Below are 25,883 nucleotides of genomic sequence, written 5' to 3'. Positions count from 1 at the left end.
AAACTGCTGTTGCAAGAAGGCACCCTTCAAATCTGAGAGACCTAGAGTTCGCAAAAGAATGGTCCAAAATTCCATCTGAGAGGTGAACGAAACGTGTTTATAGTTATAGGAAGCGATTGCTTTCTGTAATTTCTTCTAAGGGATGCACAACTAAATATTGAATTGAGGGTGCCAACAATTTTGTCCAGCCCATTTCTGCGTTTTGTGTAAAATTGTGTACATTTTGGCTTTTCTCTTCAGCTTTTTTGTGTTTTTCCAATGCAAATAAAAATTAAAAAAAAAACCACATTCATACTGAAAACATTTGTAATTGCGTTAATGTCTGGGAGAAACTGTAGTTTCTGGAAAAATTCCAGGGATGCCAATAATTTCGTCAATGACTGTATTCCATTTCCAGCTAACTATGAACAGTATGCAGGGTTGCCAGTAGGAGTGGGAACCTCAGGGCACCTCACGATACGATACGATTCGCGATACAAGGCTCACGATAATGATTATATCACGATACAGCGATTATCGATGTATTGGTCAGAAATTGGATACATGAAATTCTACGATACAACTGTTGAAACGAAAAAAAAAAAAAAAGATATTTGAAAATAGAAAAAAATACTGTTTAAGTCATTTATTAAACAGTGACACCTTTTCTGAGCAACATTGCTGTAAAATATAAATCTACTGCAAATTGTGCCCCTGCACATATAGAGGAAACCAACCACGACCACTGATATCGCTTGGAGAGATCAAAAAATAAATAAAAAGTGCCGTAGGTGTCAGCAGTTGAGCTTGGAGTGGGGCAATGATAAAATTGGTGGGTCTTTTCTTCGTATATGAACTTTGTTGCTTGGTTTGAGCACTTCCGCTATCTGCTTCAGCAATTAAGATGTCAGACTTGCTCAGTCACAGTCTTCCTCACCTTAAAAACAACAAAATAAAACAAAAAATATTAGCTACTTCATAGCGTTTGAGTTGAAATCCTGATTTTTTGTGTGTGTTGGAAGTATTGAATTAAAAAAAAATATGAATTGAATGTATAGAAATTAAAAATTCAATAATTACCAATTTTTAATATGTAGGCTACATTAATTATCATGCACATCACTTTATATATCTTGGAACCTATTCAAACCATTTTTATAGCTTATTGTATCAAAATGACAGTAATAACAGTTTGTGTAGTAAACTAGATGGAAATTGGTTCTCAAATAAATCGGTAAATTCATGTGGGCTTGTTCGATATTCATTTTCATCCAGTTTAGGGTCCTGGTTTATTTTATATCATTCAACACCAAATGTCATCAAAATAATACATGTAAATTAAAAAGTCAATTACATTGCAAAACTTTCTTACCTCAAGTGATGAAAGCAAAGCTCACAAACTCCAGTGTCCACTACGTCACCAGCTCCCAGTGAAACTTATTTTTCTTAGACAATTCTTGCATACAGCAAAGTCCTTGTTCACCTTGCTTCCTTTCTTGTTGGTGTAAAATCTAAAGTGTGTCCCCATGTGTGATTTGTAGCAATTAGGCTCGAGCGTTTACGTCACAGCAGCACGGGATTATGCGAGATTTGCGACAACGCAACCATTGCGGAAGCATCACGGGACATTTAAACTTAGCGACAACCAAAGATGGAAAAAAGTAAGGAATACTTGCCAGTTCGATACAGAGACAAACTTGTTACCACGGCGAAGGACAGATATGTGAGCAATTTTAAGGATGTGAACAATGTTGACCCTCACAAGCAAGCCGAACACAAATGGAATAAAGATGTCGACAAGCTTCCACCACTACGCGAAATGGACATCATGCTGTATTTAGTGTTTGGTATATGTTACTACACTCATCAGCAATTCCGAAACTACAAATCGCTACAAAGCTACGAACAGTTTTGCTGCGGATGGGTGCAGGATCTTCACTTTATGACCATAGCAAACGGCAACACATCTTTCTAGCAAAGGTAGGCAATGTGTGTTTACATTAGTCTGTGACCACGGATGTACAAATCTTTTGCTGCATAAAATGTAGCCTGTGTACAAATTCTTTGCCACTCTCTCACGTCAAAATATTACAGCTTTTTCATTTAGCAACGACATGAATTATGTCTTATGAAGACAATGCACATGTATGCATGCTAGTTGTTTAGCTTTAGCAATAGCTAACAACAGGCCAACTTAGGGCGTAAAGTTACTGAAATTTGCGTAAACAAACGAAATTAACTTACCGGAGTGGAAGTGCATAGAGCAAACTCAGTGTGTAACTGGAGAATCAAACGTTATGCCCTTCCTTCTGATCGAGGCCACCCATGCCATTCTTCGACGTTTGGTAAGTTCAGATATGAGCTTTCCCTCGCCTTTTCTCCATGTAGGGATCCGGAAGAAACTCAATGGTGTTCCGTCGAGCTGTACATTCTCCTTTCTATTCGATCGGTTGTTGCAATTCTTTACCGCACAATAATTTCCAACCATTTTTAAAGAGCGACCTGTGTTGAAATGCCTCAGTTTATCTTCCACAATGGCGATAGCGGCGGAAACCTCGCGAGTGCCACGTCATACGCTCGAGCCTAATATTTTTCTCATTTTTTTCCCTCCACCGTTCTCACGGAGCTTTTTTATTTTTTCAACCCACTTGGAGCTTCTCTTCTTCTCTAGACAACTTGTGCGCACTTTACCCTCACCGCCACTCCCGAGCGCCCCTAGTGGACCGCCAAGGAATTGCTCAACAAACATTGAGCAGTTTACAGCATCCATACTCCATTGTATGGCCAATATGTTAAATAAAAGTATCGATTCTTGGCGGGAGCATATCGATAACCCATCGGGTTGCAAAATATCGCGATATATCGCTGTATCGAGATATTGTCACACTCTTAGTTGCCAGCCAATGGCAGGTCACAACGAGACAACCACTCACGCTTATACTCATCCCTATGGACAATTCAGAGTGTTCAATCAGCCTGGCACGCGTGTTTTTAGGACTTTGGAGGAAAGTAGAGTACCCGGAGAAAACTTAGGCAGGCATGGGAGAACATGTAAACTCCACACAGGAAGGCCGGAGCACGGGATAGTACCCTTAATCTCAAACTCGATCTCTGGGGTGGACATGCTAACCTCTCATCCACCTAAATGCTCCTATTGTATTGTATTCCAAATAATGCCCTTCTTATGTGATATTGAGCTGCAACAGACTGTGCCTCTCTTCTTGACTGCTGTTGTTCAAGCTAAAAGTTCTGTTGCTTGGATGTGTCCATGTGCTCAGCAGCTGGATAAAACTGCTAGAATAAGGCATGCACTCAAAGCACTGACGCCCACAGTAACTCCTCAGCACTAGTGGGTTACTAATTTACAATTAAATATCAAACTGCATTTACTTTGAACCCTTAAATTAAGCCAAGATCCCTTTGAAAGGAGAGACGAGACTAAGAAAACTTTTTTTTTCTTTATGCGTTTGACTTTTCAGTTCTACAGTTGTTTAGACCAGGGGTCCCCAAACTACGGCCCGCGGGCCGGATACGGCCCGCAGCCACATTTGGTCCGGCCCTCTGAACAAAAAAAAAAAAAAAAATTGTAAAAAAAAAAAAAAAAAATTTTTTTTTTTTTTTTCCCCAATAGAGTTATTTATGTCCTGGCTTTTTTCTGTGAAGAACTGAGCAATGGTTATTTGGTTATTATCTATTTAATTAATACAGTATTATTATATTATATTATATTACATGATATTATATTATATTATATTATATTCAGAGGTGCACATAAGTGGTCCGCACATGCGTACTGGACGTAGACAAATGCGCTGGCCCTCAACGGCTTCCATGCGCTTTTGCGTACCGATGGCTGACCACTATTTGCGGCGGACACGAGAAAATAATTTCTCAAAATGTCGATGAGGCAGGCCACACTGAGTAATTACTTCCGTGTTCCCCCACCCCCGTCAAAAGACAGACAGACGACAGAGACGTCACCGGAGCTACCGAAAAAAAGGACTTTTGCTGAAAAGTGGCTACAGGAGGTACCATGGCTAGAAGCGAATGATGCTCGCACGGAAATGCGGTACAAAATGTGCCGTGAGAATCCCAATGTCGCCGATTAGAGCAACGCATTTTATGTAGGGTCAAAGAATTTCAGCCATCCAAACTTTGAAAAGCACGAAAAAAACAGAGCATGTGGCAATTAAGCAAACTATCGATGTCAAACACGACCCCACTCGCCCTATGGACATGTGGCGGAATAGGGCGGAATAAAGGTAATGAACAGCAACATGCACTGACAAACGTGTTTTTGCTTGCATTTTACAAAGCTAAACATACACGTTCAATGAGGTCTTATGAGGAGGACATCCCACTTTTAAAAAGGCTTGGAGTTAATGTGGGAGCCGCATAATGCCCTTTATTTTGAATTGGTGCTTTTATGTTTATTTCTTTACATTTCACTTCAAAGTAATGGCAATTTTGTTGTGCCAGTTGATGTTAATCAAGCATTAACTGTTAACATAATTAATCAAAGTTAATTGGCTCTAAGTAAAGCTTGTCATAAATTTATCGCATCAGGTGGGTCGGCTCTCAAGCTCAATGAGGACCAAGTCACATCTCCAGGTCCTCCTCTGAGAACCTGGGCAAAAAAATTATGTGCACCCCTGATTATATTATATTATATTATATTATATTATATTAAGGGCTGTCAAAGTTATCGCGTTAACGGGCGGTAATTAATTTTTTTCATTAATCACGTTAAAATATTTGACGCAATTAACGCATATGCCCCGCTCAAACAGATTAAAATGACAGCAGTGTCATGTCCACTTGTTACTTGTGTTTTTTGTCTCCCTCTGCTGGCGCTTGGGTGCGACTGATTTTATGCACCATGAGCATTGTGTAATTCTTGACATCAACAATGGTGAGCTACTAGTTAATTTTTTTGATTGAAAATTTTACCAATTTTATTAAAACGAAAACATTAAGAGGGGTTTTAACATAAAATTTCTATAATTTGTACTAAAATCTATCTTTTAAGAACTACAAGTCGTTCTATCCAGGGATTGCTTTGACAGAATATTAATGTTAATGCCATCTTGTTGATTTATTGTTATAATAAACAAATACAGTACTTATGTACAGTATGTTGAATGTATATATCCGTCTTGTGTCTTATCTTTCCATTCCAACAATAATTTACAGAAAAATAAGGCATATTTTAGAGATGTTTGAATTGCGATTAATTACGATTAATTTTTAAGCTGTGATTAACTCGCTTAAAAATTTTAATCGTTTGACAGCCCTAATTATATTATATTATACTATATTATATTATATCATTTTTATTTTATTTACTTTGGTTCCGTGAAGAATCCAGAAAGGGTTATTTGATTGTGGCTTTCTGAAAAACAATACATTTTTACATTTAGGCACTCCTGCAATCGTCACACTTTTTCTGTTACAAACTGACCCCGGCCCCTCATCAGAGAAGAGAAGGGTTATTTGGCCCTCACAGGAAAAAGTTTGGGGACCCCTGGTTTGGACAAAACATTTTCCCCCCCGATAATACAAAGCTGATGTAAAACGGGGGATTTCAAATGTTTTCTTATCAAGTACTGTACACTCCATTTTCAGGACTTTCTGTTTTTGTTAAATACGTGAAAAAGATTAAAAACAAACAAACAGTTTGTCATAGTCTACAAGGAAAAATAAAAGTCAAAAACATCACTATAAGAGGTTGACAATTGGGACAACTAATCATTATAACAAGGGCCTGCTGCAACCCCATCTTTATTGCAATCAACGACTTCAACACCAAAGTTGTCCAACTACTATATAAGATACATTGGCGCCTTGAGATTCGTGTTTAATCCAATCAGTGATCAGTGAGCACATTCTTCAAAAATGCTTGTACTGCAAATCATTGCTCCCCATTAAAATGAATGGATACGCCATTAATTGAAACAAGGGGTATTTATTAGAAGAAAACACATTGAACTTTTAAACAACATAATTAGATAGAGCAGTCTCAGAAGTAAAGCAGCTGCAGTCGTATTCTTTGCAAAGGATGGAAAAAAAAAAAATCTAATAATTGCTATGTTTTTTGTTTTAATGTGCTGCTACACCATTTGTGTTGAAAACCCCTCGATTAAAAAGTTAGTAACACAGTCGCACTGTTGTTATTAGTCTGCCTTTCTAAGGTTTTTTTCCATTGTTTGTCAGCATTAAAGCAGCACTTTGTAACTTTTCAGTTTTGGTCAATTTTAGCGACGGCGGTGGACAAAAGCGGTAATGTTTTGCCTTAAGGAAGACTGCGTTTCCCATGAGGACCAGCACTGTGTTTCCCATGAGGATCAGTGCACACCAGCAGTGTCGTAAAATCATGACCTCCCAGTCGCCAGCAGATGGATTAAACAACATTTCTGTTTCCAGGGGCTGTGTGAAGGATGAATAGTAATAAGATAATGAATCCATGTGTGGCTAAACAATAGCATAAGACGGTTAGCAACCGTGTAGCTTAGTGTGGCTAACACCCACACCCAAACCCGAACTTGTCAGCGCTGACGAGATCAGTTGTGGGTGGGTGGGGGGTCGTCACGCCAGCTATCCAAACTTTGTTTATTCTGTATATCCTGGTCGACTCCTTATTTTTTCCTCCTCAGATAAAACTTTTTGTCTCTTTTGTTGCTCTGCCAGCTTTGCAGAATTCACGCGAAAGCTTTCGCATTAACTTCCGTCTTTATAATGAATGGGGAAAGAGGGAAGTGACGTATGCCGTAAAGCAGTCAACACATTTGTAGTTTTTTTTGTGTGTGTGGCAGGGTTCCTGCCACCCTGCTCAAAGTTAATTAGTGCCGGTGAAAGCGAAACAGACCGCCTCAAGATATAAAACAGGTGTCATTCAACTAGTTGTCAGTTGACATATCATCACAAATGTTATGAAAATATGATATGTTATGAAAATTTATAAAAGTTGAAAAGTTACCTAGTGTTACTTTACGCTTGCTTGTCCACCAAAGCCAATGAATAGTCCAAGCAACAGCTTGTATCCCACCATTATATGAAAACTTAAAATCAAGGGTGAAGTTATGTCTCTAATTCAGCTTGATTAAGTAGAGTAGCAACTGATCAATATTTGGATTGACCATTGGTTGCTGTGTATTCAAGGGTGGTTGGCACACAGTTTGTATTTGAACAGGTTAAAAATGCCCTGAATTGTACATACAATTTTATTAACAAAATGTTGGTCTATCGCTGTCTATGAAGCACATCTTACCTCACAAACCCTCCTATTGGTTTAAAAATCTAACTCCTTTAATCTTCAGTAATAAACAGGCTGTTCTAAAAACAAGCAATTTTATTCTAAATCCTTTTAAAAAACATCTCAAGATGCTGGTGTCCGTGTTAATTAAAATCTGGCAAACAAAACAATAAGCACAGCTTAACTTGTCGTCTTGACTCTTTTCCGGTCTTCTCTTTTACCCCAAAGCAGCGAAGGATTTCCTCTCTGCCTTTTCAAAGGGCAAAACCATCTGGTGTAGGCTGACAGAGTAGGTCACATAGATAGAGATGGCGGTGTGGACTCAAGTGGGGGTTGTAAGTACAGCGTTCCAGATTCTGGTAAAGACAGGACCTGTAGGCTGTCATCTGACTGCCCAAAAACCGAGAGGCACTCCTATCCTAGATCACAAAACACAACCGCAGGGCTCCAACTGCCGGCATGCCATGTAGGCCACAAGGAGAAATGTTGGCCTTGTGAACTCAAGAATGCATTTATGGTTTGCATAGAATGCACAACCCTAAAATTGTGTCTTTTCAATAAAGCTGAACTATATGAACCAGCAAATGTGCTTTTGTTTCCTACCATAGTTTAGAATAGATGGCTTTCTATAAATATAAATTTCACTGCGATAAATATAAAAACACAAAAGATGTGACTGTTGTTTCTGTTATTTCACTGATGATTGCAAATTCAACAATAGTACATTCAACACTGCTGTATTGGTCACATGGATCCATAACTAATTTCAGATTTGGGTCAGATTAGTCAAATAGCCTGTTGCTGTGAAAGAATGCTTTACAAATGTCAACACAACAAACGTAATCATTGTTTATACTCACACACAGACACCTCATAAAGCCATGTTTAGCGCTGAGGGCTGTTTAACTCATTGGCTGCCATTGATGGCTATTGACCACCAATCCATTTGAACTGGGAAGGTTGGCAGAGAATTTACAATGAGTTTAAAATAGCAACACTCCACAATAATTATTATTAGAGATGTCCTGATCGATCGGGTCCGATCACGTCATTTTCAAAGTATTGGATTCGGCAAACAAAATATTGGCCATGCCTTTTTTAAATATATATACATTTTTTAATTAAATCGTTTTCTAATTGTATTTAATGTTACAGACATAATATGTTACACTCATCCATAGTCTTTAGTTTAGGTTTACGGTAGGGTTATCAAATTTATCCCGATAACGGCGGTAATTAATTTAAAAAAAAAAAAAAGTATCATGTTAAAATATTTAACGCAATTAATGCATGCGCTGCACAACCCACTCACGCATTGTCGCGCTCAATCTGTAATGGTGCCGTTTTACCTATAAAGAGAGATTAAAGGCAGTGTAATATGAATAGAGTGAATTTTGGCAGCCTTTGGAGCCTTTTTTTAATCGGCTAAAGCCTTACAATCCCTCTCCCTACGATTAGAAATATCATAGGAAGCAATGTGGGGAAGCAAGGTAGCAATTGATCTTTTTCTTAACACCTTATGTTATTTCCCAACGCAGAGAAGATACATCAATTGGTGGCACTACGCACAGTCATGGTTCCACTTCCCATCATGCATTTGGGATGGCCACAGTATCATTTACTGAAAGCTCAACAAATACACTAGATCAGGGGTCCCCACGTCCGTGGCGCATTTGCAACCGGGCCGCAAAGAAAAAATAATTTAATAACGACCGCATTCTGGCCGAATTAACCCTGTGCCCCTGCTTAACACACCAATATCTCTGTCTACTCTAGATATAATACTACAGGATAGATTACAATGTTGTCATAGAAGTCCATTGATTGGACTGCTAGCAGTACATCTTGTTTGTGTATATAATATATCTATGTGCGCTTGTCTTCGATAATAGCGTATTACTAGGCCGCGGCGCAGCACATTTGTTCCCGGAAATAATTAGCCCCCACACGAGCGAAGATAACAGGAAAACAGACGTCTTTGGAAATATTTTTACGGCGAAAAGGATATTTTTACAGCGAAAAGGGCACCTGACGAGCCTACAACCTCGAAGACCCACGAACCGCGAAGGAGTGGATTCGTGACCCGTTTGTGAATAAACAGAGAGATCGCAAATGACGGCGACCTTATTAAACGTACATTTGAGACAACAACTCTACCGAGGTTCTGGATTAAAGTCATTCTGGAATATCCTGACATTGCGACAAGAGCGTTGAAAACCTTGCTACAATTTCCAACATCGTATCTTTGTGAAGCGGGCTTCTTAATTAATGTTTAACGACAAGGCGAAGTCGTTAATGGTGAGCGCGGTGTGCAGCTGTTGTGTTAAGCTTACATGGCAGGATGAATCTGAGGAGAACTTTTCTACAAGTCCTTCCATGATTAAACGTAAGTTAATATTCCTTTCGTTCAAGAAAGTTTGTAGTGTTTACTTTGGAATCGCTGTATTTGCGCATTTTGCGGCTATGTTTAACGTTACGCGCATGCGCAGAACCGCATCGTTGCAATTTTTGATGGGCTGCAAAATTTGTCAGAACACCGGTCCGTGAAAAAAAAGACCCAAATAACACCGGTCCGTGGTGCAAAAAAGGTTGGGGACCCCTGCACTAGATGGCAATATCTAGTCACAATATACAAAGTCACAAGTCTTTCTATCTGTGAATCCCTCTCACAGAAAAAATGTTAATAATGTAAATGCCATCTTGAGGATTTATTGTCATAATAAACAAATACAGTACTTAAGTACTGTATGTTGAATGTATATATTCGTCCGAGTTTTATTCATTGTTTTCTTAATGCATTGCCAAAATGTATATGATCGGGAAAATTTTTCGGGAATGATTGGAATTGAATCGGGAGCAAAAAATAAAAATAAAAAGCAATCGGATCGGGAAATATCGGGATCGGCAGATACTCAAACTAAAACGATCGGGATCGGATCGGGAGCAAAAAAACATGATCGGAACAACCCTAATTATTATTGCATGACTTTAATTATTAAATAACTGACACGTCACTGTAGGTAGAAGTTGAAGCGTTATTTGAATTAGTGACCGACTTCATATACCACATGTCCACTCAATACATGGAACAAACCAATAGTTTGTAAAGAACACAAAAGGCAGCAATTCAAAAGTGGAAACAAAATGTTAGACGGAATGAAGGAAACTTACCGAGCGAGCCAGCAGCTTGGAACCTTCACTTGTTCGGGACAATTGACGCTGTCAACAGACAAATTATTCCACCATTCACAAACACAAAAGCGGTGGATAAGCACCAGGGAAAACCGGTTTTTCCTCACTTTTCCTCAGTGTCCCGTTTTTAAAACCGACAATGAAAACACGCCGATAACATCGTGTTAACCTCTTCGTGTAACTTGACCAAAATTAGTAGTTTAGGAGGGTTAGCTTTGTCGTGACTTGAGTTGGCTGTGGATGTGGAGAAGGAGGTTCGGGCTCCACTCAGAACCACCCCCGGTACAACCTCTCTTTAGGGTTAAAAAAAAAAAAAAAATGTCTCCCTCTTTTCACGCACCGCCCCCGTTTACCCACTACTCTATCCGCATAAACGGTGTCGGCACTTTTAAGAGAGCTACACAAAACTTTCGCCGCTCTCTCGTCAGTGGTAAATCCCTTTCAGTCTTCACCTCCTGGAGTGGTGACTTGAGTCCGTTGGAGGGCTTTCTTTTGAGGGGGGAAGAGGAGGTGGCCCGCGGCATCATCCACGATTTGAAATCGGCGCCTCCTTTAGAGCAAAGCTAAATTTGCTACTTGTGCGCCGCGGCAACTATAGTATATTCGTGATTAAAATGCTATGCAGAACACATTTACAAAGATGAACATAAATAAAAAAATGAAGTTAAGATATTACATGATGATGCTTGCAAGTAACTTTACCACTTTTGTTGTGTAAAAGATTTGTAAATGTAATAGACAAGCTTCCGCTTTACTTCCGCATTTCTGCTCGCGACTTCCGTTCTACACTTTCTCTAACCAAAACAACAATGGAGCTGTAGTGGCTTCACTCTTAAAAATCCCTTTAAAAAAAAAAAAAAAAAAAAAAAAAAGACTACAGTGGTACCTCTACATACGATCGCTTCGACACACGAACTTTTCGACATCCGACGTAAAATTTGACTCGCCATTTGTTTCTACATCCGACGACATGCTCGAAATACGACGACAATGGCAGCACCGCAGACGAATGCACAACGGATTTTCTTGTGTGACAAATCAACACTGGTTTCAGAAAAGGTTGGTACAGGTGGTGAAACAAGGAAAAAGTTGACTCTTACCTTCTAAATGAAGATGCAAATGACAGAAAAATATGAGCGTAGGGTGGGCATCCGTGAAATGGCTCAACAATACATCTCCACGGTCCTCCTCCGACCATCGTTCGCCAGTCTTCATAAGTTAAGCTGACAATTCTTATTGTGGTAACATCTCCAGAGAAATCGCCAACTTCGCCACGTTTTTATCATTTATTTCACAACTTATTCAAAACAAAAACACCTTCTGTCTGCCGCAATTGACGGTGTTCTCAAGAAAGCATTCAAAGTGAAAGTGAAACTCAAACTCACCGGTCTCTCTGGCACGTCAGCTCCGCGGTGCGTTCAGGGTCAGCAAAAAACGTCCGCCACATTAGAACCCGATTCGTTACATTAATACAGGAATTATTAATTATTATTATTATTATTATTATTACGATTTTGATTTATAATTTATTTGTTTTGCTATGTGTAATTGCCATTTGTAATAGTACCAGCAGTATTTTTTAAGGATTTGGTGAAGGTTTTTGGGCTGTGGAACGAATTAATGGAATTATAATGTATTCCTGTGGGAAAATCCTGCTCGACATACGACCATTTCGACTTACAAACAAGGTCCTGGAACGGATTAACTTCGTATGTAGAGGTACCACTGTATTTGGAAATGTCGCATCCACCTGCCATCATCATGACAGGGGAGAACAACATATTCATGAAGGCAGATGTGGAACCAACCTCGTGCCACCACAAAGACCGGTGTTCTGCCAAAATTTGCTACATCGGCGAAATGTCCTACATGAATCGAATTTGACACCCAAAGTACTACGGTGCGCTCTAAACTTGTTTTGTTTGAATGCATACGGGCAGAACGTACTAAAAAAATGCCTTAAGAAAATACTTAAATGTAGCTATATGAAATAAGGACGGTTTAAATACGCTACGTGACTAATATGGTCAACTGCTTCAAAGCTAACACAAAAAAACACAATGGTTAAATGTAGGATAGGGTAATACATGCAAAAAGAGGCAATGAAAAGTTACTAAAAAACTAAATAAAAACAAAAATAGTGAGTACTCACCGCTTCTAACTGATGTGTGAATGCGTATGGATGCTTGCGCAAGCGAGCATTGTGTAGGACGTTTCGCCGCATAATAAGCAATGGCCAAACACCGGGTGTTTAGGTAGCCATGTTGCCGCTGGCACAGGCGGAGTTTGACTTTTGGGGCCGGAGGGCACAACATGTTGATGACCCCAAAACGCAGTGTCAGCAATAAAATTAACTTACAAGAATATGTATAATAATAAGTTGAAAATGAGCGTTTTTTTGTTTCCCATCATTCTTGAGGGGAATTCTAAATCAGGATTCTTACAACAGCTATACTTGTCGCCAAGATCGTCATCCATTGAATATGGTACGCCCGCCGGTGTCGTGCCAATGTAGTTACCCCAGTCAAAAATTGTATCCCCTGGGTGGAGCCATATGGAGGTAGATTTGTGTCCTCATTATTTGATTAAAAAATGTGTTTGAATGCAAAAATAAATTTGAAACTAAAAAAAAATGCATTTGAAAGCTATTTTTCTTTTAATTTTTGTTTTGATTGAAGTATTTTTTCGTGTTTTTTTTTTTATTGAAGCAACTGTTTTGATTGAAGTATTGTTTTTTTGCGTTTGGGCCACATTTTGGCTAGGACATTTGTGTCTATTATTCAATCATAAAATAAGTTGCTTCAAACAAAAAATATATTTTTTCGAACGAAAAATCACTTCATTCAAAAAAAGAAAAATTTCAATCATAGAAAAAGTTTTTGAATGCGAAAAAATATTTGAGACTAATAAATTTGCGTATGAACACTTAATTTAAAAAGTTTTCTTTGATTTTAGCAATCCTTTTTGTTTTGGGCCATATTATGGGTAGGAAATTTGTGTCCAAATCATTCAATCCCCCAAAAAGTTGCTTCAATCCCCAAAATTATTTTCAAACAAAGAAAAAATTCATTAAAAAAATAAAATTGCTCCCCCCTAATTAAAAAAAATAATAATATGCAAAGCAAATGACCATCTAAGGTGCTAGTCCCATGATCTGTTCGAAAAATAATTTTGACCCATTATAAAAATCTTTTTTTTTGTTCATTTCATTCATTTTTGTTGTTTGCTTTAATGCTTTACAACTTTTATACATACAGTATATAGGAAAGTCAATTACATGCAATGACACTTTTCGGCCACCGGGGGGGGGCCTGGCCCCCCCTTTAAACTCCGCTTCTGGCCGCTGTGTTATGGAAGGTATGTTCCTCCTATCCCTGCATCTTCATGTGTCCGGTGCTCAAAAAATACTAACGCTAAAATCTTGCGCATGAAACGACATGTTGCCTTTGATATTGTTATTACGATGATGATTGTAATTATGATGATGTTTAATATTATTTACTACAACTCCTGGACTGCTGTGGCTGCAACCAATGCTAACTGCTGCTAGCCTAATGCTAATCAGTACGTGTAGGATGGCACAATTATGTAAACGCATAACTAAGTGTTACAAATTTTTTGTTCGTTTGTTTACAGGTGGAAAACGCTGTTAGGCAAGGGAAGACAACTTGATGTGCCTCGCAACAATTACAGTACAGTACACATTCTACTCTGATGACAAAAGGCCCGACTTATGCTCCTTCGTTAATATTTTTCTAATACTTTTAAAAATTGTGATTTATTGACCTGTTTTGCACATGCACCAGTCGTTTTGAATAAAACAACCAATGGAATCATTTTGTACAAGTCTTATTGCGATCAATATCTGCAATAAACATACTATTTTTGTGTATATGTACATGTGTGATGAGCTCATAATATAATAACTATTATCTAACCAGATGACCAATACCTTGTAGTATTTCCATGTACTGTAACAACAAAATCTGTGTCAGCCTTTCTGCATTCGACAACTGTTATTTGTAATTTTGCCTCATTTTGGTCACTCAAGTGACCGGCGTATCAATCTACATGTTAACACAGTCTGCACAGATTGTTAGAATTTTGTTCACGAATGATCAACAAAGTGATAAGACCAAACAGACTATCTTTTAGTTTGTCGAGCAACATCCTGTAGCTGGTCAAAACATTGCACTTCCAACCATTTACTGTATATAGGCGCTTCCAGGAGTTCACACAACCACGCAGTGCACAGAAAGTCGCGGAGCCTCATCTACGTCGTGCTGAATCAATTTTTGGAGATTCCATGGGTTCCTTTGGTTTGTTTTTGCAGTTTAACACACTGCTTACTTCAATCACACTTCATGTTTTTCTGTCTAAACCGAAACTCCGTAGCAGACAGATAATGTCAAAGATGGCACCGCCCATGTTTCGCTCAGGAAATCTGTCGATTGAGGGATCAGGCTATGTACGTATGTATGTTACATTACTTCCTGCACTGCTGCGTATGATACTTGCAGAAAGAACTTATTATGTTTTGTAATTTTTTGTTGCACAAATGTTTTGGACAATGGGCAATAGACGAGATCCTGATCTGTTTGCCAGGCAATCACAGGGTTCAAAGAGAAAAAAACAATTATTCACGCACAACAATCACACTTAGCCTAGAGACAATTTGGAGTGGTCAGTCAACCTACCATGCATGTTTTGGGGATGTATCATGTGGGAGGAAAAAGTAGTACCCAGAGAAAACCCACACAGGCACTGGGAGAACAAGCAAACTCCATACATGAAGGCTGAAGCCCTGGATTTAACGCTTGATCTAATAACTGTAAGGCGGACGTGCTAACCACTTTTTCTCTGTGCCACTGCAGTAGTCAACTAAAATTATAGTCCTGTACAGTAATTGGTAACTTAAAATATCATAAACATAGTACATTACCCAATAATAAAATGCCACAGTATTTTTCTTTGCAAAACAAGAATCACAAAGTTGAAAGAAATTTATAAATTCATTATCTGGAAAATAGAAATTACTAAATTATTTCAGGTCTCCAAGCCTCTATTTTTTTTTTTTTTTTTTTTTGCATCTTAAGACCTTTTAATGCGGGAACACTGAATATGAGCCAAATGTGAGCATTCACTAAACAACAGCTATTATCTGACTGTCCACTCACAAAGGCAAGACGGGTGACTGCCGTCAATCCTAGCCTACTTATTCCAGTGATGCAAAATTGAAGCCATATATATGGCGGAAAACACAGACAACACTGAAAAAGCAGTTTCGGCTCTTGCAACCCTCTTTAAAATAAACTGCTGTATTTTAAGCCAAAAGAACTGTTGTGCCTGATAGAACAAACATGTCTATATGCTGCCATAGCAGATTCATGGCGTATTAAGCCCCCGAACTATTTTTAATTTGTCCGTTTTACCCTGAATACCCCCGTTTACAGACGTCACGCAACCGCTTTTGTTTCAACCCAGCCATAAAACGAAGGTATTTAATTATATTTATTATTCAAAATGTCTGTCGTTTTTAGCTTAAAATCGTTAACTGATGGCTCATATTTCGTTTAAAAAAAAAAAAAACGTCTTAAAAATTATTCATTCACATATTTTAAACTTTTAAACAAATTATGTCACAATGAATAAAATGGCGTCTGTAAAAAAGTCACGGATATCTACCTCAAAACTATCGCTTAATTGTATTTTTTTGTTTCTGTCGCATTTTCTCCGATATGTTAGATGATAAATAATCGATCCAAACTAAAACAAAACAAAAAAAAAAATAGAAAAAAAACCATTGAAAATGGTAAATATATGAAAAAGAAAATCGCGACCACTCCTTGATGTCTGCGATTTCTGCATCGCGACCCTTGTTATATTACCATGTTTCACCCATAAAATCCCCCAAAAATCCAGCTGTGGCCATTCACAGCTGTGTCTTGACCCTCAGTGATACATGCTACATGGAGTTTTTGGATCGAAACAAGGGAAGTACGCGATAATATCTCCTTAAAGTCATGGCGTCTGTAATTCTGCTCTCGCGTGCTCTCACCTCCAGATAGGGTTTTGCTGTTTAAAAAAACTTTTTTTTTTTTTAAATGCCTTTCTTTTCAAAAATTTTCTTCCCCAGAAAATTTAGATTTTAAGCTTTCCAATGATGCATGCATATCGGACAATTTTGAAAGTTGGCTAAATTGGGGGTCTCAGAGCAGAACTTCAAGTCACCTGAGTGTTTTCCGCCATATATAACATCTCTGTGCTTGTTTGTTGTCTGAATGGGTAACCAGCATGGCTCCACGTAGTATGACTGGATGTGCAAAGAAGAAATGTATATGGTTATAATGAAGATATATACAGTAGGTTACCAGGAGTTATCGGCCAGGACATAGTTTTCATTTTATGACATTAATGTCCTGAAGCTCACTGATGCATGGCATGCAGACATCGCAGATGCGTGGTGAGTTAGGATGGCTGTATATGTGATTTGGCCTGACCTGAGTTAAGAAAAAAAAAAAACTAAGAATAAATCTGTGATCTTCTGCATTCTTTGTACAAAAGGATACTCTTCTGTGTATTTCAGATAGAGGAGAAACAATCAACAAATAATTAAACCAATTAGTCGATGATGAGTGTACTTTACTTCTTCATGCTATTCACATGTTCTTGGCATGTTACTTCTGGTGCTGTTACTAGCGGTGGCCCTGGGCAACATTATTACATGTCCGGAAAGATTGAATCAAGACACCTGGACTTTGTTGAAAACATAGAGGTGAAAAAGTCTTTTGGATCAATGGTAAAGTGTCTTCAATAAACAAGAAGGTCCAGTTGCCTTAAATCAACCTGTGTGAATTGCCATGACCTGGATGACTGACAATCTACACTAAAGTCATAAGCGGATTTTAAGGGGGGGGGGGGTGGCTGAAAAGTGTCATTGCTTGAAATTGACTTTCCTATATATATATAAAAGTTGTAAAGCAATAAAACTGCAACAAGAATAAATGAAATGAACAAAAAAAACTTTTTTCTTTTAAAGGGTATGTAGTGCCCTGGGAAAATTTTAATATTCCATCATTTATCCATAAACGCATGCCTTTTGTATTCATATCATGCCACTTCGTGTAATTACACTCAAGAAAATGAGAGAAATTTGGCTCGATTGTCAAGCTAAAACGACCGGCGCCCGAGATCTGGCAGATTGTGTGCGTGACGTCACGACAAGAGAGTGCCACCGGCCACTAGGGGGGCAGCGCCTGTCTGCATCAATATAATTCCTTCTAGTGAGGGGAGAATTAGGGGTGTTTTGAGCTGTTTATGCTGATGCATTGTGTTCGTCCTGCACATATTCCAGGTTCCCTCATGAAGAAACACCCCTCGTTGTCAATAAAAGAGAATTCAGAATTGACAGTGAGGGGTGTTTCTTCAACAAGAAAAAGGCTCAGTGCTTTAATACTGAATGGCGGCGATGATGGCAGACAATTTCGTTTCTAGTTTCAGCGACGAATCAGACGTAGAAGGACGTAACGAATGTTCATCTAATGGTGACGAGGAGAGTTACGAAGCTTTAATCGGTGTTTTAGGTTACCAATTTGAGCCCAAACGAACGCCAGTGCAGCGTAATGCAGGCATGAAAATCTCTCACCTTTCGGCGAAATTCGCCGTTTTGAAGTCAAAAAGGATGACCTACGTGAATCGTGTAGATCCGAGGAGAAAAACTTTTCGGGGGGCGGGGGGGGGGGGGGGGGGGGGGTCGTTTGTAGGCATGTGCCAGTTACCTTCACGGATTACCATGCTATGAAAACGTCGCGGTTACAAAACCACTAAAATTTTCCGTCATACAATAGTACGTATTCGTTATTTTTCATGTGTCGAAAATGCAGCCAGAATTAGCTTGGCGCGGCAGCGCTTACCCCTTCCCCTGTTTGATGCTGCGTGTGTCAGTGACGCTATTCCAGCAAACCCAAAAATAAGCACTCCAAACGCAAGGCGTAAATTCTTCAATTTATTGATCTCTCAAATCGTGGTAACTGAAATATACCAAATGAATACATTTAAAACGTTGTACACTCGTATATTTCGACATGTGAGTAGCTTCAACAGTTTAGCTTCATGAAAAAGTTCGTCAAAAACAAAACACACATTTTCCTTTCAAATTCAATACACAGTTACTAAAAACTTACAAAGACGAATGATAGGCAAGGCTTAGCTAGGACAGCAACTTCATTGAGGTTAATCACAGCCGCTGAGAGAGAAACAAGTTTGTATGCGGGGAGGAAAAAAAAAAAAAGAGCGTCAAAGATCGCTAATTGCGACAGATGATCTTGTACTAAGCACAAATTCACATTCGCTGGAGGAGGTAAAGTATCACTCCCAATTGTTTTTAGATGAATGCATTTGCCAGCATATTGAATTTAGTGAGTAATGGTTTTCGTTTTCATATTTTGTGGTATGACAAAGTTACTGCCGTTCGTTGCAGCTTGCGTTGAACACTGCTGGAGCATCCGGTGAAAAAATAGCTCCCGTTAAGGTAGCGTCAAGCTTGTGTATTTAACGGAAATATAAAAGCAGTGTTGTCAATAACGCGGTATCGTAATGCGTAACTAATCTGATTACTTTTTTTCAGTAAAGAACAATCTAACGCGTTAATTTTTCTAAATCAGTAATCTGAGTAAAATTACTTTCCTTGATGCCTGTGCGTTACTATTTTGTTATTGCCCCATAATGTGTAGAATGAAGAATACTGTAGTCATGGGAGTGACATCACATGTCACATTTTTTAATCGGGGATGGAACAAAAAGGGTCACGTGTATTACCATGATGCGTGAGCGCTGGGAGTTTGTGGCCAAAACAACATAGCCTTGCTACCTCGCCAGGATGCAATGAAATAGGCAGGAGATATACTACAAACGGCTGCATTTGCACACTGGAAACACAGCCATTACTTCACATTTTTGTCCAGTAAAGATAACAAAAATATCTCCGTGCGCTGCAAACTTTGCGCTGGCTCAAAAAGACTGTCCACCGCTATAAGCATCCAATTCAAGCACCACAACAGGTAACACGACAGCCAGGACTTTTTGATACTGCTCGTGCTCAATCCTCGGTTTAAGCTCAGTTGTTGTTGAGGGTTTTGAAAGCTTAGGTTTAAAGAAATTCTAAATATCCATCTTGCCTCCTCAGCTGTAGTTTTGGCTAAGCAATGCAAACGGCTGTCTCTAAGGTTCTTTCGTCACATGATCTGTTCGAAAAATAATTTGGACCCATTATGAAATACTTTGAAGGATTCCTGTTCATTTTATTCATTTGTGTTGTTTGCTTCATTGCTCTAAAACTTTTATAGACAACATTTTAAGGGCCATATTCAATGGTCTTTATTTTAAAGGGGAAGTTCAGAATTTTTTACATTAGGCTTAATCTTTGAGTTAGCCAGGGTTTAATTAGTCGTTGGAAATGATTTGAACAAATTCTGTGCAGTTTGACAGTTATTTGTTAGTTTCAGGGCTCCGGAGTGGCTAAGCTAGCGCGAGTCAATGGTGGTTGAAATCAACTCCTTCAACTAATTAAACCCCCGTTAACTCGAATATTAAGCCTTATGTGAAAAATTAAAATGGTCAAATTGGCCACATGTAGGACGTTTTGCCGACGGCGGACATTTTGGCAGAACGCCGGAACATATTTCCTCCACACCTTTCTCACCTTTTTAACCCCTGACCCATTTTCATGCCTGGTAATGAAACGGTCATTGAGGGGAGCAATGACACTGATGAGACATCGGCAGCAGATCGTGCGGGAAACACCAATGATTTGTTTTGCATTTCTTTTTGTGAAGCTGATACACCGTCACTGCAAAATAAAGGAATGCATAGAATAATTATCTTTTATTGCGCTATCATAGCTTTTCGCTCTGCCAACAAACACAAATATGAATGGGATCAGAGGATTTGTTCTATATATTTTACGAACGATAATTTATACATGTGTCCAGTCCTGTATCCAATGCGTGACATTTTTTTATTATAAAAGAGTACTCACTCTGGCCATTTCGAGCTTGGCTGCTCCCCTCCTTTGCTTAGCTTTAGCCTCCTTTACCAGTCATCGTCCTCTTTCTTGATATCTCGGGACATTTAGGTGGCTGCGCCTGTATGGTCGGCACTGCATCTCCTTTTAGCAGCTATCTTTTAGCAAAACCCGATTTCTCTTGTCCATAGTTCGAGAAGCTTTCAGGTGGAAAATGCACACCACAGAAAAGCGTGCCGGAGGCTGTGTCTAGAAAATTAGCCCTCTTTGCACGGACGAACTTTACCCATTGTCTGTGTAGTCCAGCTTTTTTTTTTCGCGTTCAGGAACTCATGGATACTATATTCCGATAAATAACTATTTGTATACCACATAGCACAGCAGTTTTGAACCATTTTTGTGATGTTTTGGTCAAACAAACCCCAACGCTACTCTCTCGTCGTTAAAAAACAATGGCACCTGGCTCCGCCTCGACTGTCAATCACTTGTCGTGACGTCTCCGCCCCATTCGGCTGTTTCCAGAACACTTTCGGAAATGTTCGTCATTTTCGATCTATTTTCGATAATTGCTCATTAATGTGATTGATTTTTTTGTTAACTTTATCAATATTTGTTATCTTGGCACATAACGGTTCTATTGATGTCTCACACCCCCTTTGCCGCTACATACCCTTTAATGGGTCAAAATTATTTTTCGAACAGATCATGTGACTAGCACCTTAGACGGTCATTTGCTTTGCATATAATTTTCAACAACAACAAAAAATTAGGGGAGAGCAATTTTATTTTTCAAATGATTTTTTTCTTTGATGGAAAATATTTTTTTTGATTGAAGTAACGTTTTGGGGGGGATTGAATGATTTGGACACAAATGTCCTACCCATAATATGGCCCTAACACAAAAAGGATTGCTTCAATCAAAGAAAACTTTTTCAATGAAAAATTAAGTGTTCAAATGCAAATTTTACAATCTCAAAAATTTTTTTTGCATTAAAAAACGTTTTCTATGATTGAATTTTTTCTTTTTTTGATTGAAGTGATTTTTCTTTTTGAAAATATATGTTTTTTGAAGCAACTTATTTTTTGATTAAATAATAAAGACAAAAATGTTCTAGCCAAAATGTGGTTCATACACAAATCAACATTACTCCAATCAAAAAAAAAAAAAAACGACTCCAAATAAAAAAAATCAGAGAAAAACAGCTTTCACATGCATTTTTTTGATTTTTCAAATTTATTTTTGCATTCAAACACATTTTTTTTAATTGACACAACTTATTTTTTTTTTTTAAATTAAAAAAATAAATATTTTGATTGAAGCAACTTTTTTTTTGGATTGAATAATAAAGACAAACCTACCTCCATTCCATCCTCAATTTCTCTCAAGAATGATGGGAAACAAAAAACGCTAATTGTCAACTTATTATTATAAATATTCTTGTAAGTTCATTTTATTGCTAACACTGCGTTTTGGGGTCATCAACGTGTTGTGCCCCCCTGCCCCCAAAGTCAAACTCCGCCTATGACTAAAGTATACCATAATTAAACAGAAGATGGAAAGCTTGATCCTGTACTGTTAATTCCCAATTCACATATTGTATGTTGAATAATATTGTCATAATTGTCTATCAAACTATGAACTAAGGATTTCTTTAAAATCTCCTGACATTAATAAATGGATGATGGATGATAAAACCTTTATCAGCATTTCAGAGAAAAGCGTACGATTACTTTTGGGCTTTGGATTAAAACATTTACTATTGCTGTCTGTTTACTGTAATCTCAGTTACAGAAACGTCAGCTCAGGTATATCTTTTGATCAAATCGAAGGATAAATACAACTTGAAACACCCCCTATGATCTGATCTGTCAACATTCACCACAAATCATTTTTGGAGCTGATAACATCTCCCTTCTTCAACATAACGGATAGGAAACATCTTAGTTCTCCGAATGTGTTGCATCATAACTGGTAATGGTAAATCCCCGAGATCTCAATAAATCAAGATTTCAACAACTGTTACTTTACCTCTGTATTTATATTGCGTCATCATCTGCGCAGGCTGAAAAAAGTAACGAACCTGTTAAGAGAGGAGACATGTGTTTTGAAATGCAGTGAGCAAAAGTTAAACATTGTCAGAAAAATCATGCTTGTTTACACTAAAGTATATTACTGTACTTCAACTACGGTAATACCTAGTAAAATAAATACTGCTTTTATATTATTTAGCATCTAAGTTCAAAATGATCTTTGACCTCTCAGAAAATGCCACAGCATAAAAACAAAAAAGAATTGTTATTGTATCTTGTTATTCTTGCATGTGTGATCAGGCTGGTACACTGTACCAAAAATCAAAAACATATATAGCCAATCATGGACTTCATAATGTATTGACATGACACATTCCCCATTCACTGCGTCAAGCCTTCCCAAAGGGGGCCGTCCAACACTCCGCTTCATTTATTAGCAGTTGGTCACATGCAGCGATCTAATGCCGGATTTAGGTTGAAAAAGTATGAAAGCTGTACTGCATACAAACAGGAAGGATTGTCTCAGGAGTGATTTGTTCAAGAATTCAAGGTAATTATTATATTTTTTGTACTATGCATGCACTTAGAAACGTTTTGAAAAAAATCAATAGGAGAAATTAAGCGCTACAGCATTGGCATTATACGTCGCAATATTCACGTAAAATAAATAATACCTGCACGTTTTTTTTTGCTTTTAACCAAGACTCGAGACTCTTTTGCGTCCATATCTATAAAGAATTCATGGATTTAAGCATTTATTCGCAAGAATTTTCAACGGAAAAAGCTCCTTGTTTACATATGACGGCAGCTAATTTCCTTACTGACTAGCCTCATAATTCGCAATATTTGTGTAAAATAAATGCCACCTGCACGTTTTTTTGTGTTTTGTTTTGCTTTTAACGAAGAATCGAGACCGTTTTACGTCCATATCTACAAAGAATTCAGGGATTTAAGCATTTATTCACAAGAATTTTCAGTCAGCTTTGACGGTGATAGGCCCCCTATGAATCGGCCCTGTGTCCCATCAGTACATTATGAAGTCTATGAGCCTATATAAATATAATAGTATAATACAGTGCGGGGTTGAAAATGGACACATAAGTAGTTACTATGTAAAACTATGGCTCCCAAAATGTAATGCACATGGTGCAGTATGGGCAAACATACAGTATTTGCCTATACATTAAATGTGCTTTGTATGCAGAACTGCTTTATCCAGTTTGACTCAATGGAGCTGATGATACAAATTTCAAATTGACTTGCTTATACCTTTCCAAGAAAGGGCATTACACAACTGATATTAATTTCAATGTTGCGTGCAATGTGGTGAAGTGATTAGGAAATTCAAGCTTTCACTTGTGCACATCTGCTTTCACAACACACTTTCTTAAGAACAACTTAAAAAAAAAAAACCTTTCCTGCCAAGAGTATAACATCTGGTACTTCGGCATAATTTTGCAATCTTTAATTCTCTATTAAATTATTCCATCTGTAACAGACTCACCTGTGCTTTAAGCAACACACCAATCAATGATGATTAACAGTGACAGATTTATGGCCATTTATGTTTCCAAACAAATTTACAAATACTTTAGTTATACAATCGTTGTGCACGTTGAAATACTTAAAAATCTTGACAGTTTTCAAAGGAAAGGATAAGCTTTGTTTTGAGGGATACCAATATGGTATCTATTGACGCAAAGTTTGTGCAAGATTTAATGACCATGTGTGTCTGTGCGTCAGATGTACGACGTAAGCCGCCAGGGCTACTCTTATGTTCTGGTCACAAAAAAATGAGTCATCCTGATTGTGCAACACACAGCATTACTTTATAGGTACATTTTTTTCTTTGATCCTGTATATTAAATGGCATTACAACACTTAGGGTCTGCACCTCAAGCTATATACAAAACCACCCACCATTGTACATACACTCAAGGCTTTTTCTGTGGGCCATCAGGTCTGATTGAGGTTGTTGCAAGGTGGGGGCTGAGCAGATGCTGTGACAGGAAGTTGCTAACATAGTCCAGATGTGAGGACAGGAGACCACCTCCCACACAGCTGGAATATGATGACTAAAGGCGGCAACTGCTGTCATACTGGAAATCTTTGTTTTGGAGAAAGCTTATACTGAATGTGACGTGTAAATTAAACCATAAATGTTGTTCTATTATTTGTTTGTTTTGGTAGTTTTGTATTGCTTAATACAGGTGCTATGTAATCTATAGTATGTGAGTCCATAAAAGAATTCCATCCAACCTGTCATGCAATATTAGAAACTATTAAAACCTTGTAGTAACAGCACCAAAAACATCTCTCAATCATTGCAACATATTCTTTTTGATTTACTAACCCCAAAGGGCAACTTCATAAAGACCGAAGAGAAGCACCCTGATGGAAAACAGGTTCTCTACATGAGTCCAAATTAATGGGAAAAGGACTTTACTAGTTTTTCCTTGTTGCTCTCTACTACCATCTACAGGTGTTATGGTATAAGCGAGTAAGCGACGGTCCAGACACTCATATCCAAAAATAACAAAATACTGCAGTACCATTGTATTTAACAAAATAGAACCTTCACTTATCAAGACGGTGATTCAGTTTAGGAAATGTTTGAGTATTACACCGCCAGCATTAATGCTGATACATTGAAAAAAGGGTATTATCATGTAATACCACTTGCAAATGAATTCCAGGTTAAAAATAACTCCGCAACTCTTGTATTTTGACTTGTATTGAATATGGAGCTCCCCAGAAGCCAGGGTCGAAAAAATATTGTTCATAGCTCATCTGCACCACACTTTAGAAATCTGTGGGTACAGTTTAGTATTCTGTGGTCACAGTTTAGTAAACAGCGGGTACAGATTACTACCACAGATTAGTAATCTGTGGTTACAGTTTAGTAAACAGCGGGTACAGATTACTAAACTGTACCCACAGATTACTAAATTATTACTTATTAAATTACAGAGGTGGGTGGAGTTGCCAAAAATTTTACTCAAGCAAGAGTAGCGTTACTTCAAAATAATATTACTCAAGTAAAAGTAGTCATCTAAAAAAAATGTACTCAAGTGCAAGTAAAAAAGTATTAGGCGAAAAGAGTAATCAAGTAATGTGTTACATTGTGAGTAACTGCTTACGATGTTTTTTTTTTTTTAAAACAATGTTATTTTTTTCCCAGCACAAAGTTATCTATATAAACGGTTCTTATAATGATACTGTACAATAATCCATTACATAACCACATTAAGCCGGGAAAAAAAAATCCTTGAATTCTGGCAAGAGGGGGGAAACGACAGAAATGAAGCATTTTTCAACAAAGAGCATGAGTGCCCTCTAGTGGAAAAACATAGTTCCTAGTTTGACTAGTTCCTTCATAGTTACTATTATGAAATTAAAAGGATCTCT

The 25,883-nt window shown here is 38.0% G+C and overlaps 1 protein-coding gene across 4 annotated transcripts in view; it reads right to left on the bottom strand.

The window, feature by feature from the left end:
• The window catches only part of LOC130921482 (transmembrane protein 198-like), a 46,784-nt gene extending 35,819 nt beyond the window's left edge, over positions 1-10,965 (bottom strand). For 3 of the 4 annotated variants that reach the window (XM_057845444.1, XM_057845446.1, XM_057845442.1), the window contains exon 1: positions 10,403-10,965. The gene's annotated coding sequence lies outside the window, so the exon portion shown is untranslated. Of the gene's footprint in view, positions 1-2,223; positions 3,409-10,402 lie in introns of those variants that run through there. The other variant, XM_057845443.1, reaches the window with a different exon arrangement.
• Between the last annotated feature and the right edge of the window lie 14,918 nt (positions 10,966-25,883).

This window comes from Corythoichthys intestinalis, chromosome 9 (genome assembly GCF_030265065.1).
Source record: "Corythoichthys intestinalis isolate RoL2023-P3 chromosome 9, ASM3026506v1, whole genome shotgun sequence".
NCBI lineage: Eukaryota > Metazoa > Chordata > Actinopteri > Syngnathiformes > Syngnathidae > Corythoichthys > Corythoichthys intestinalis.
The sequence above is the reverse complement of the archived record's forward strand: the minus strand, read 5'-3'. Positions and strand labels throughout refer to the sequence as shown.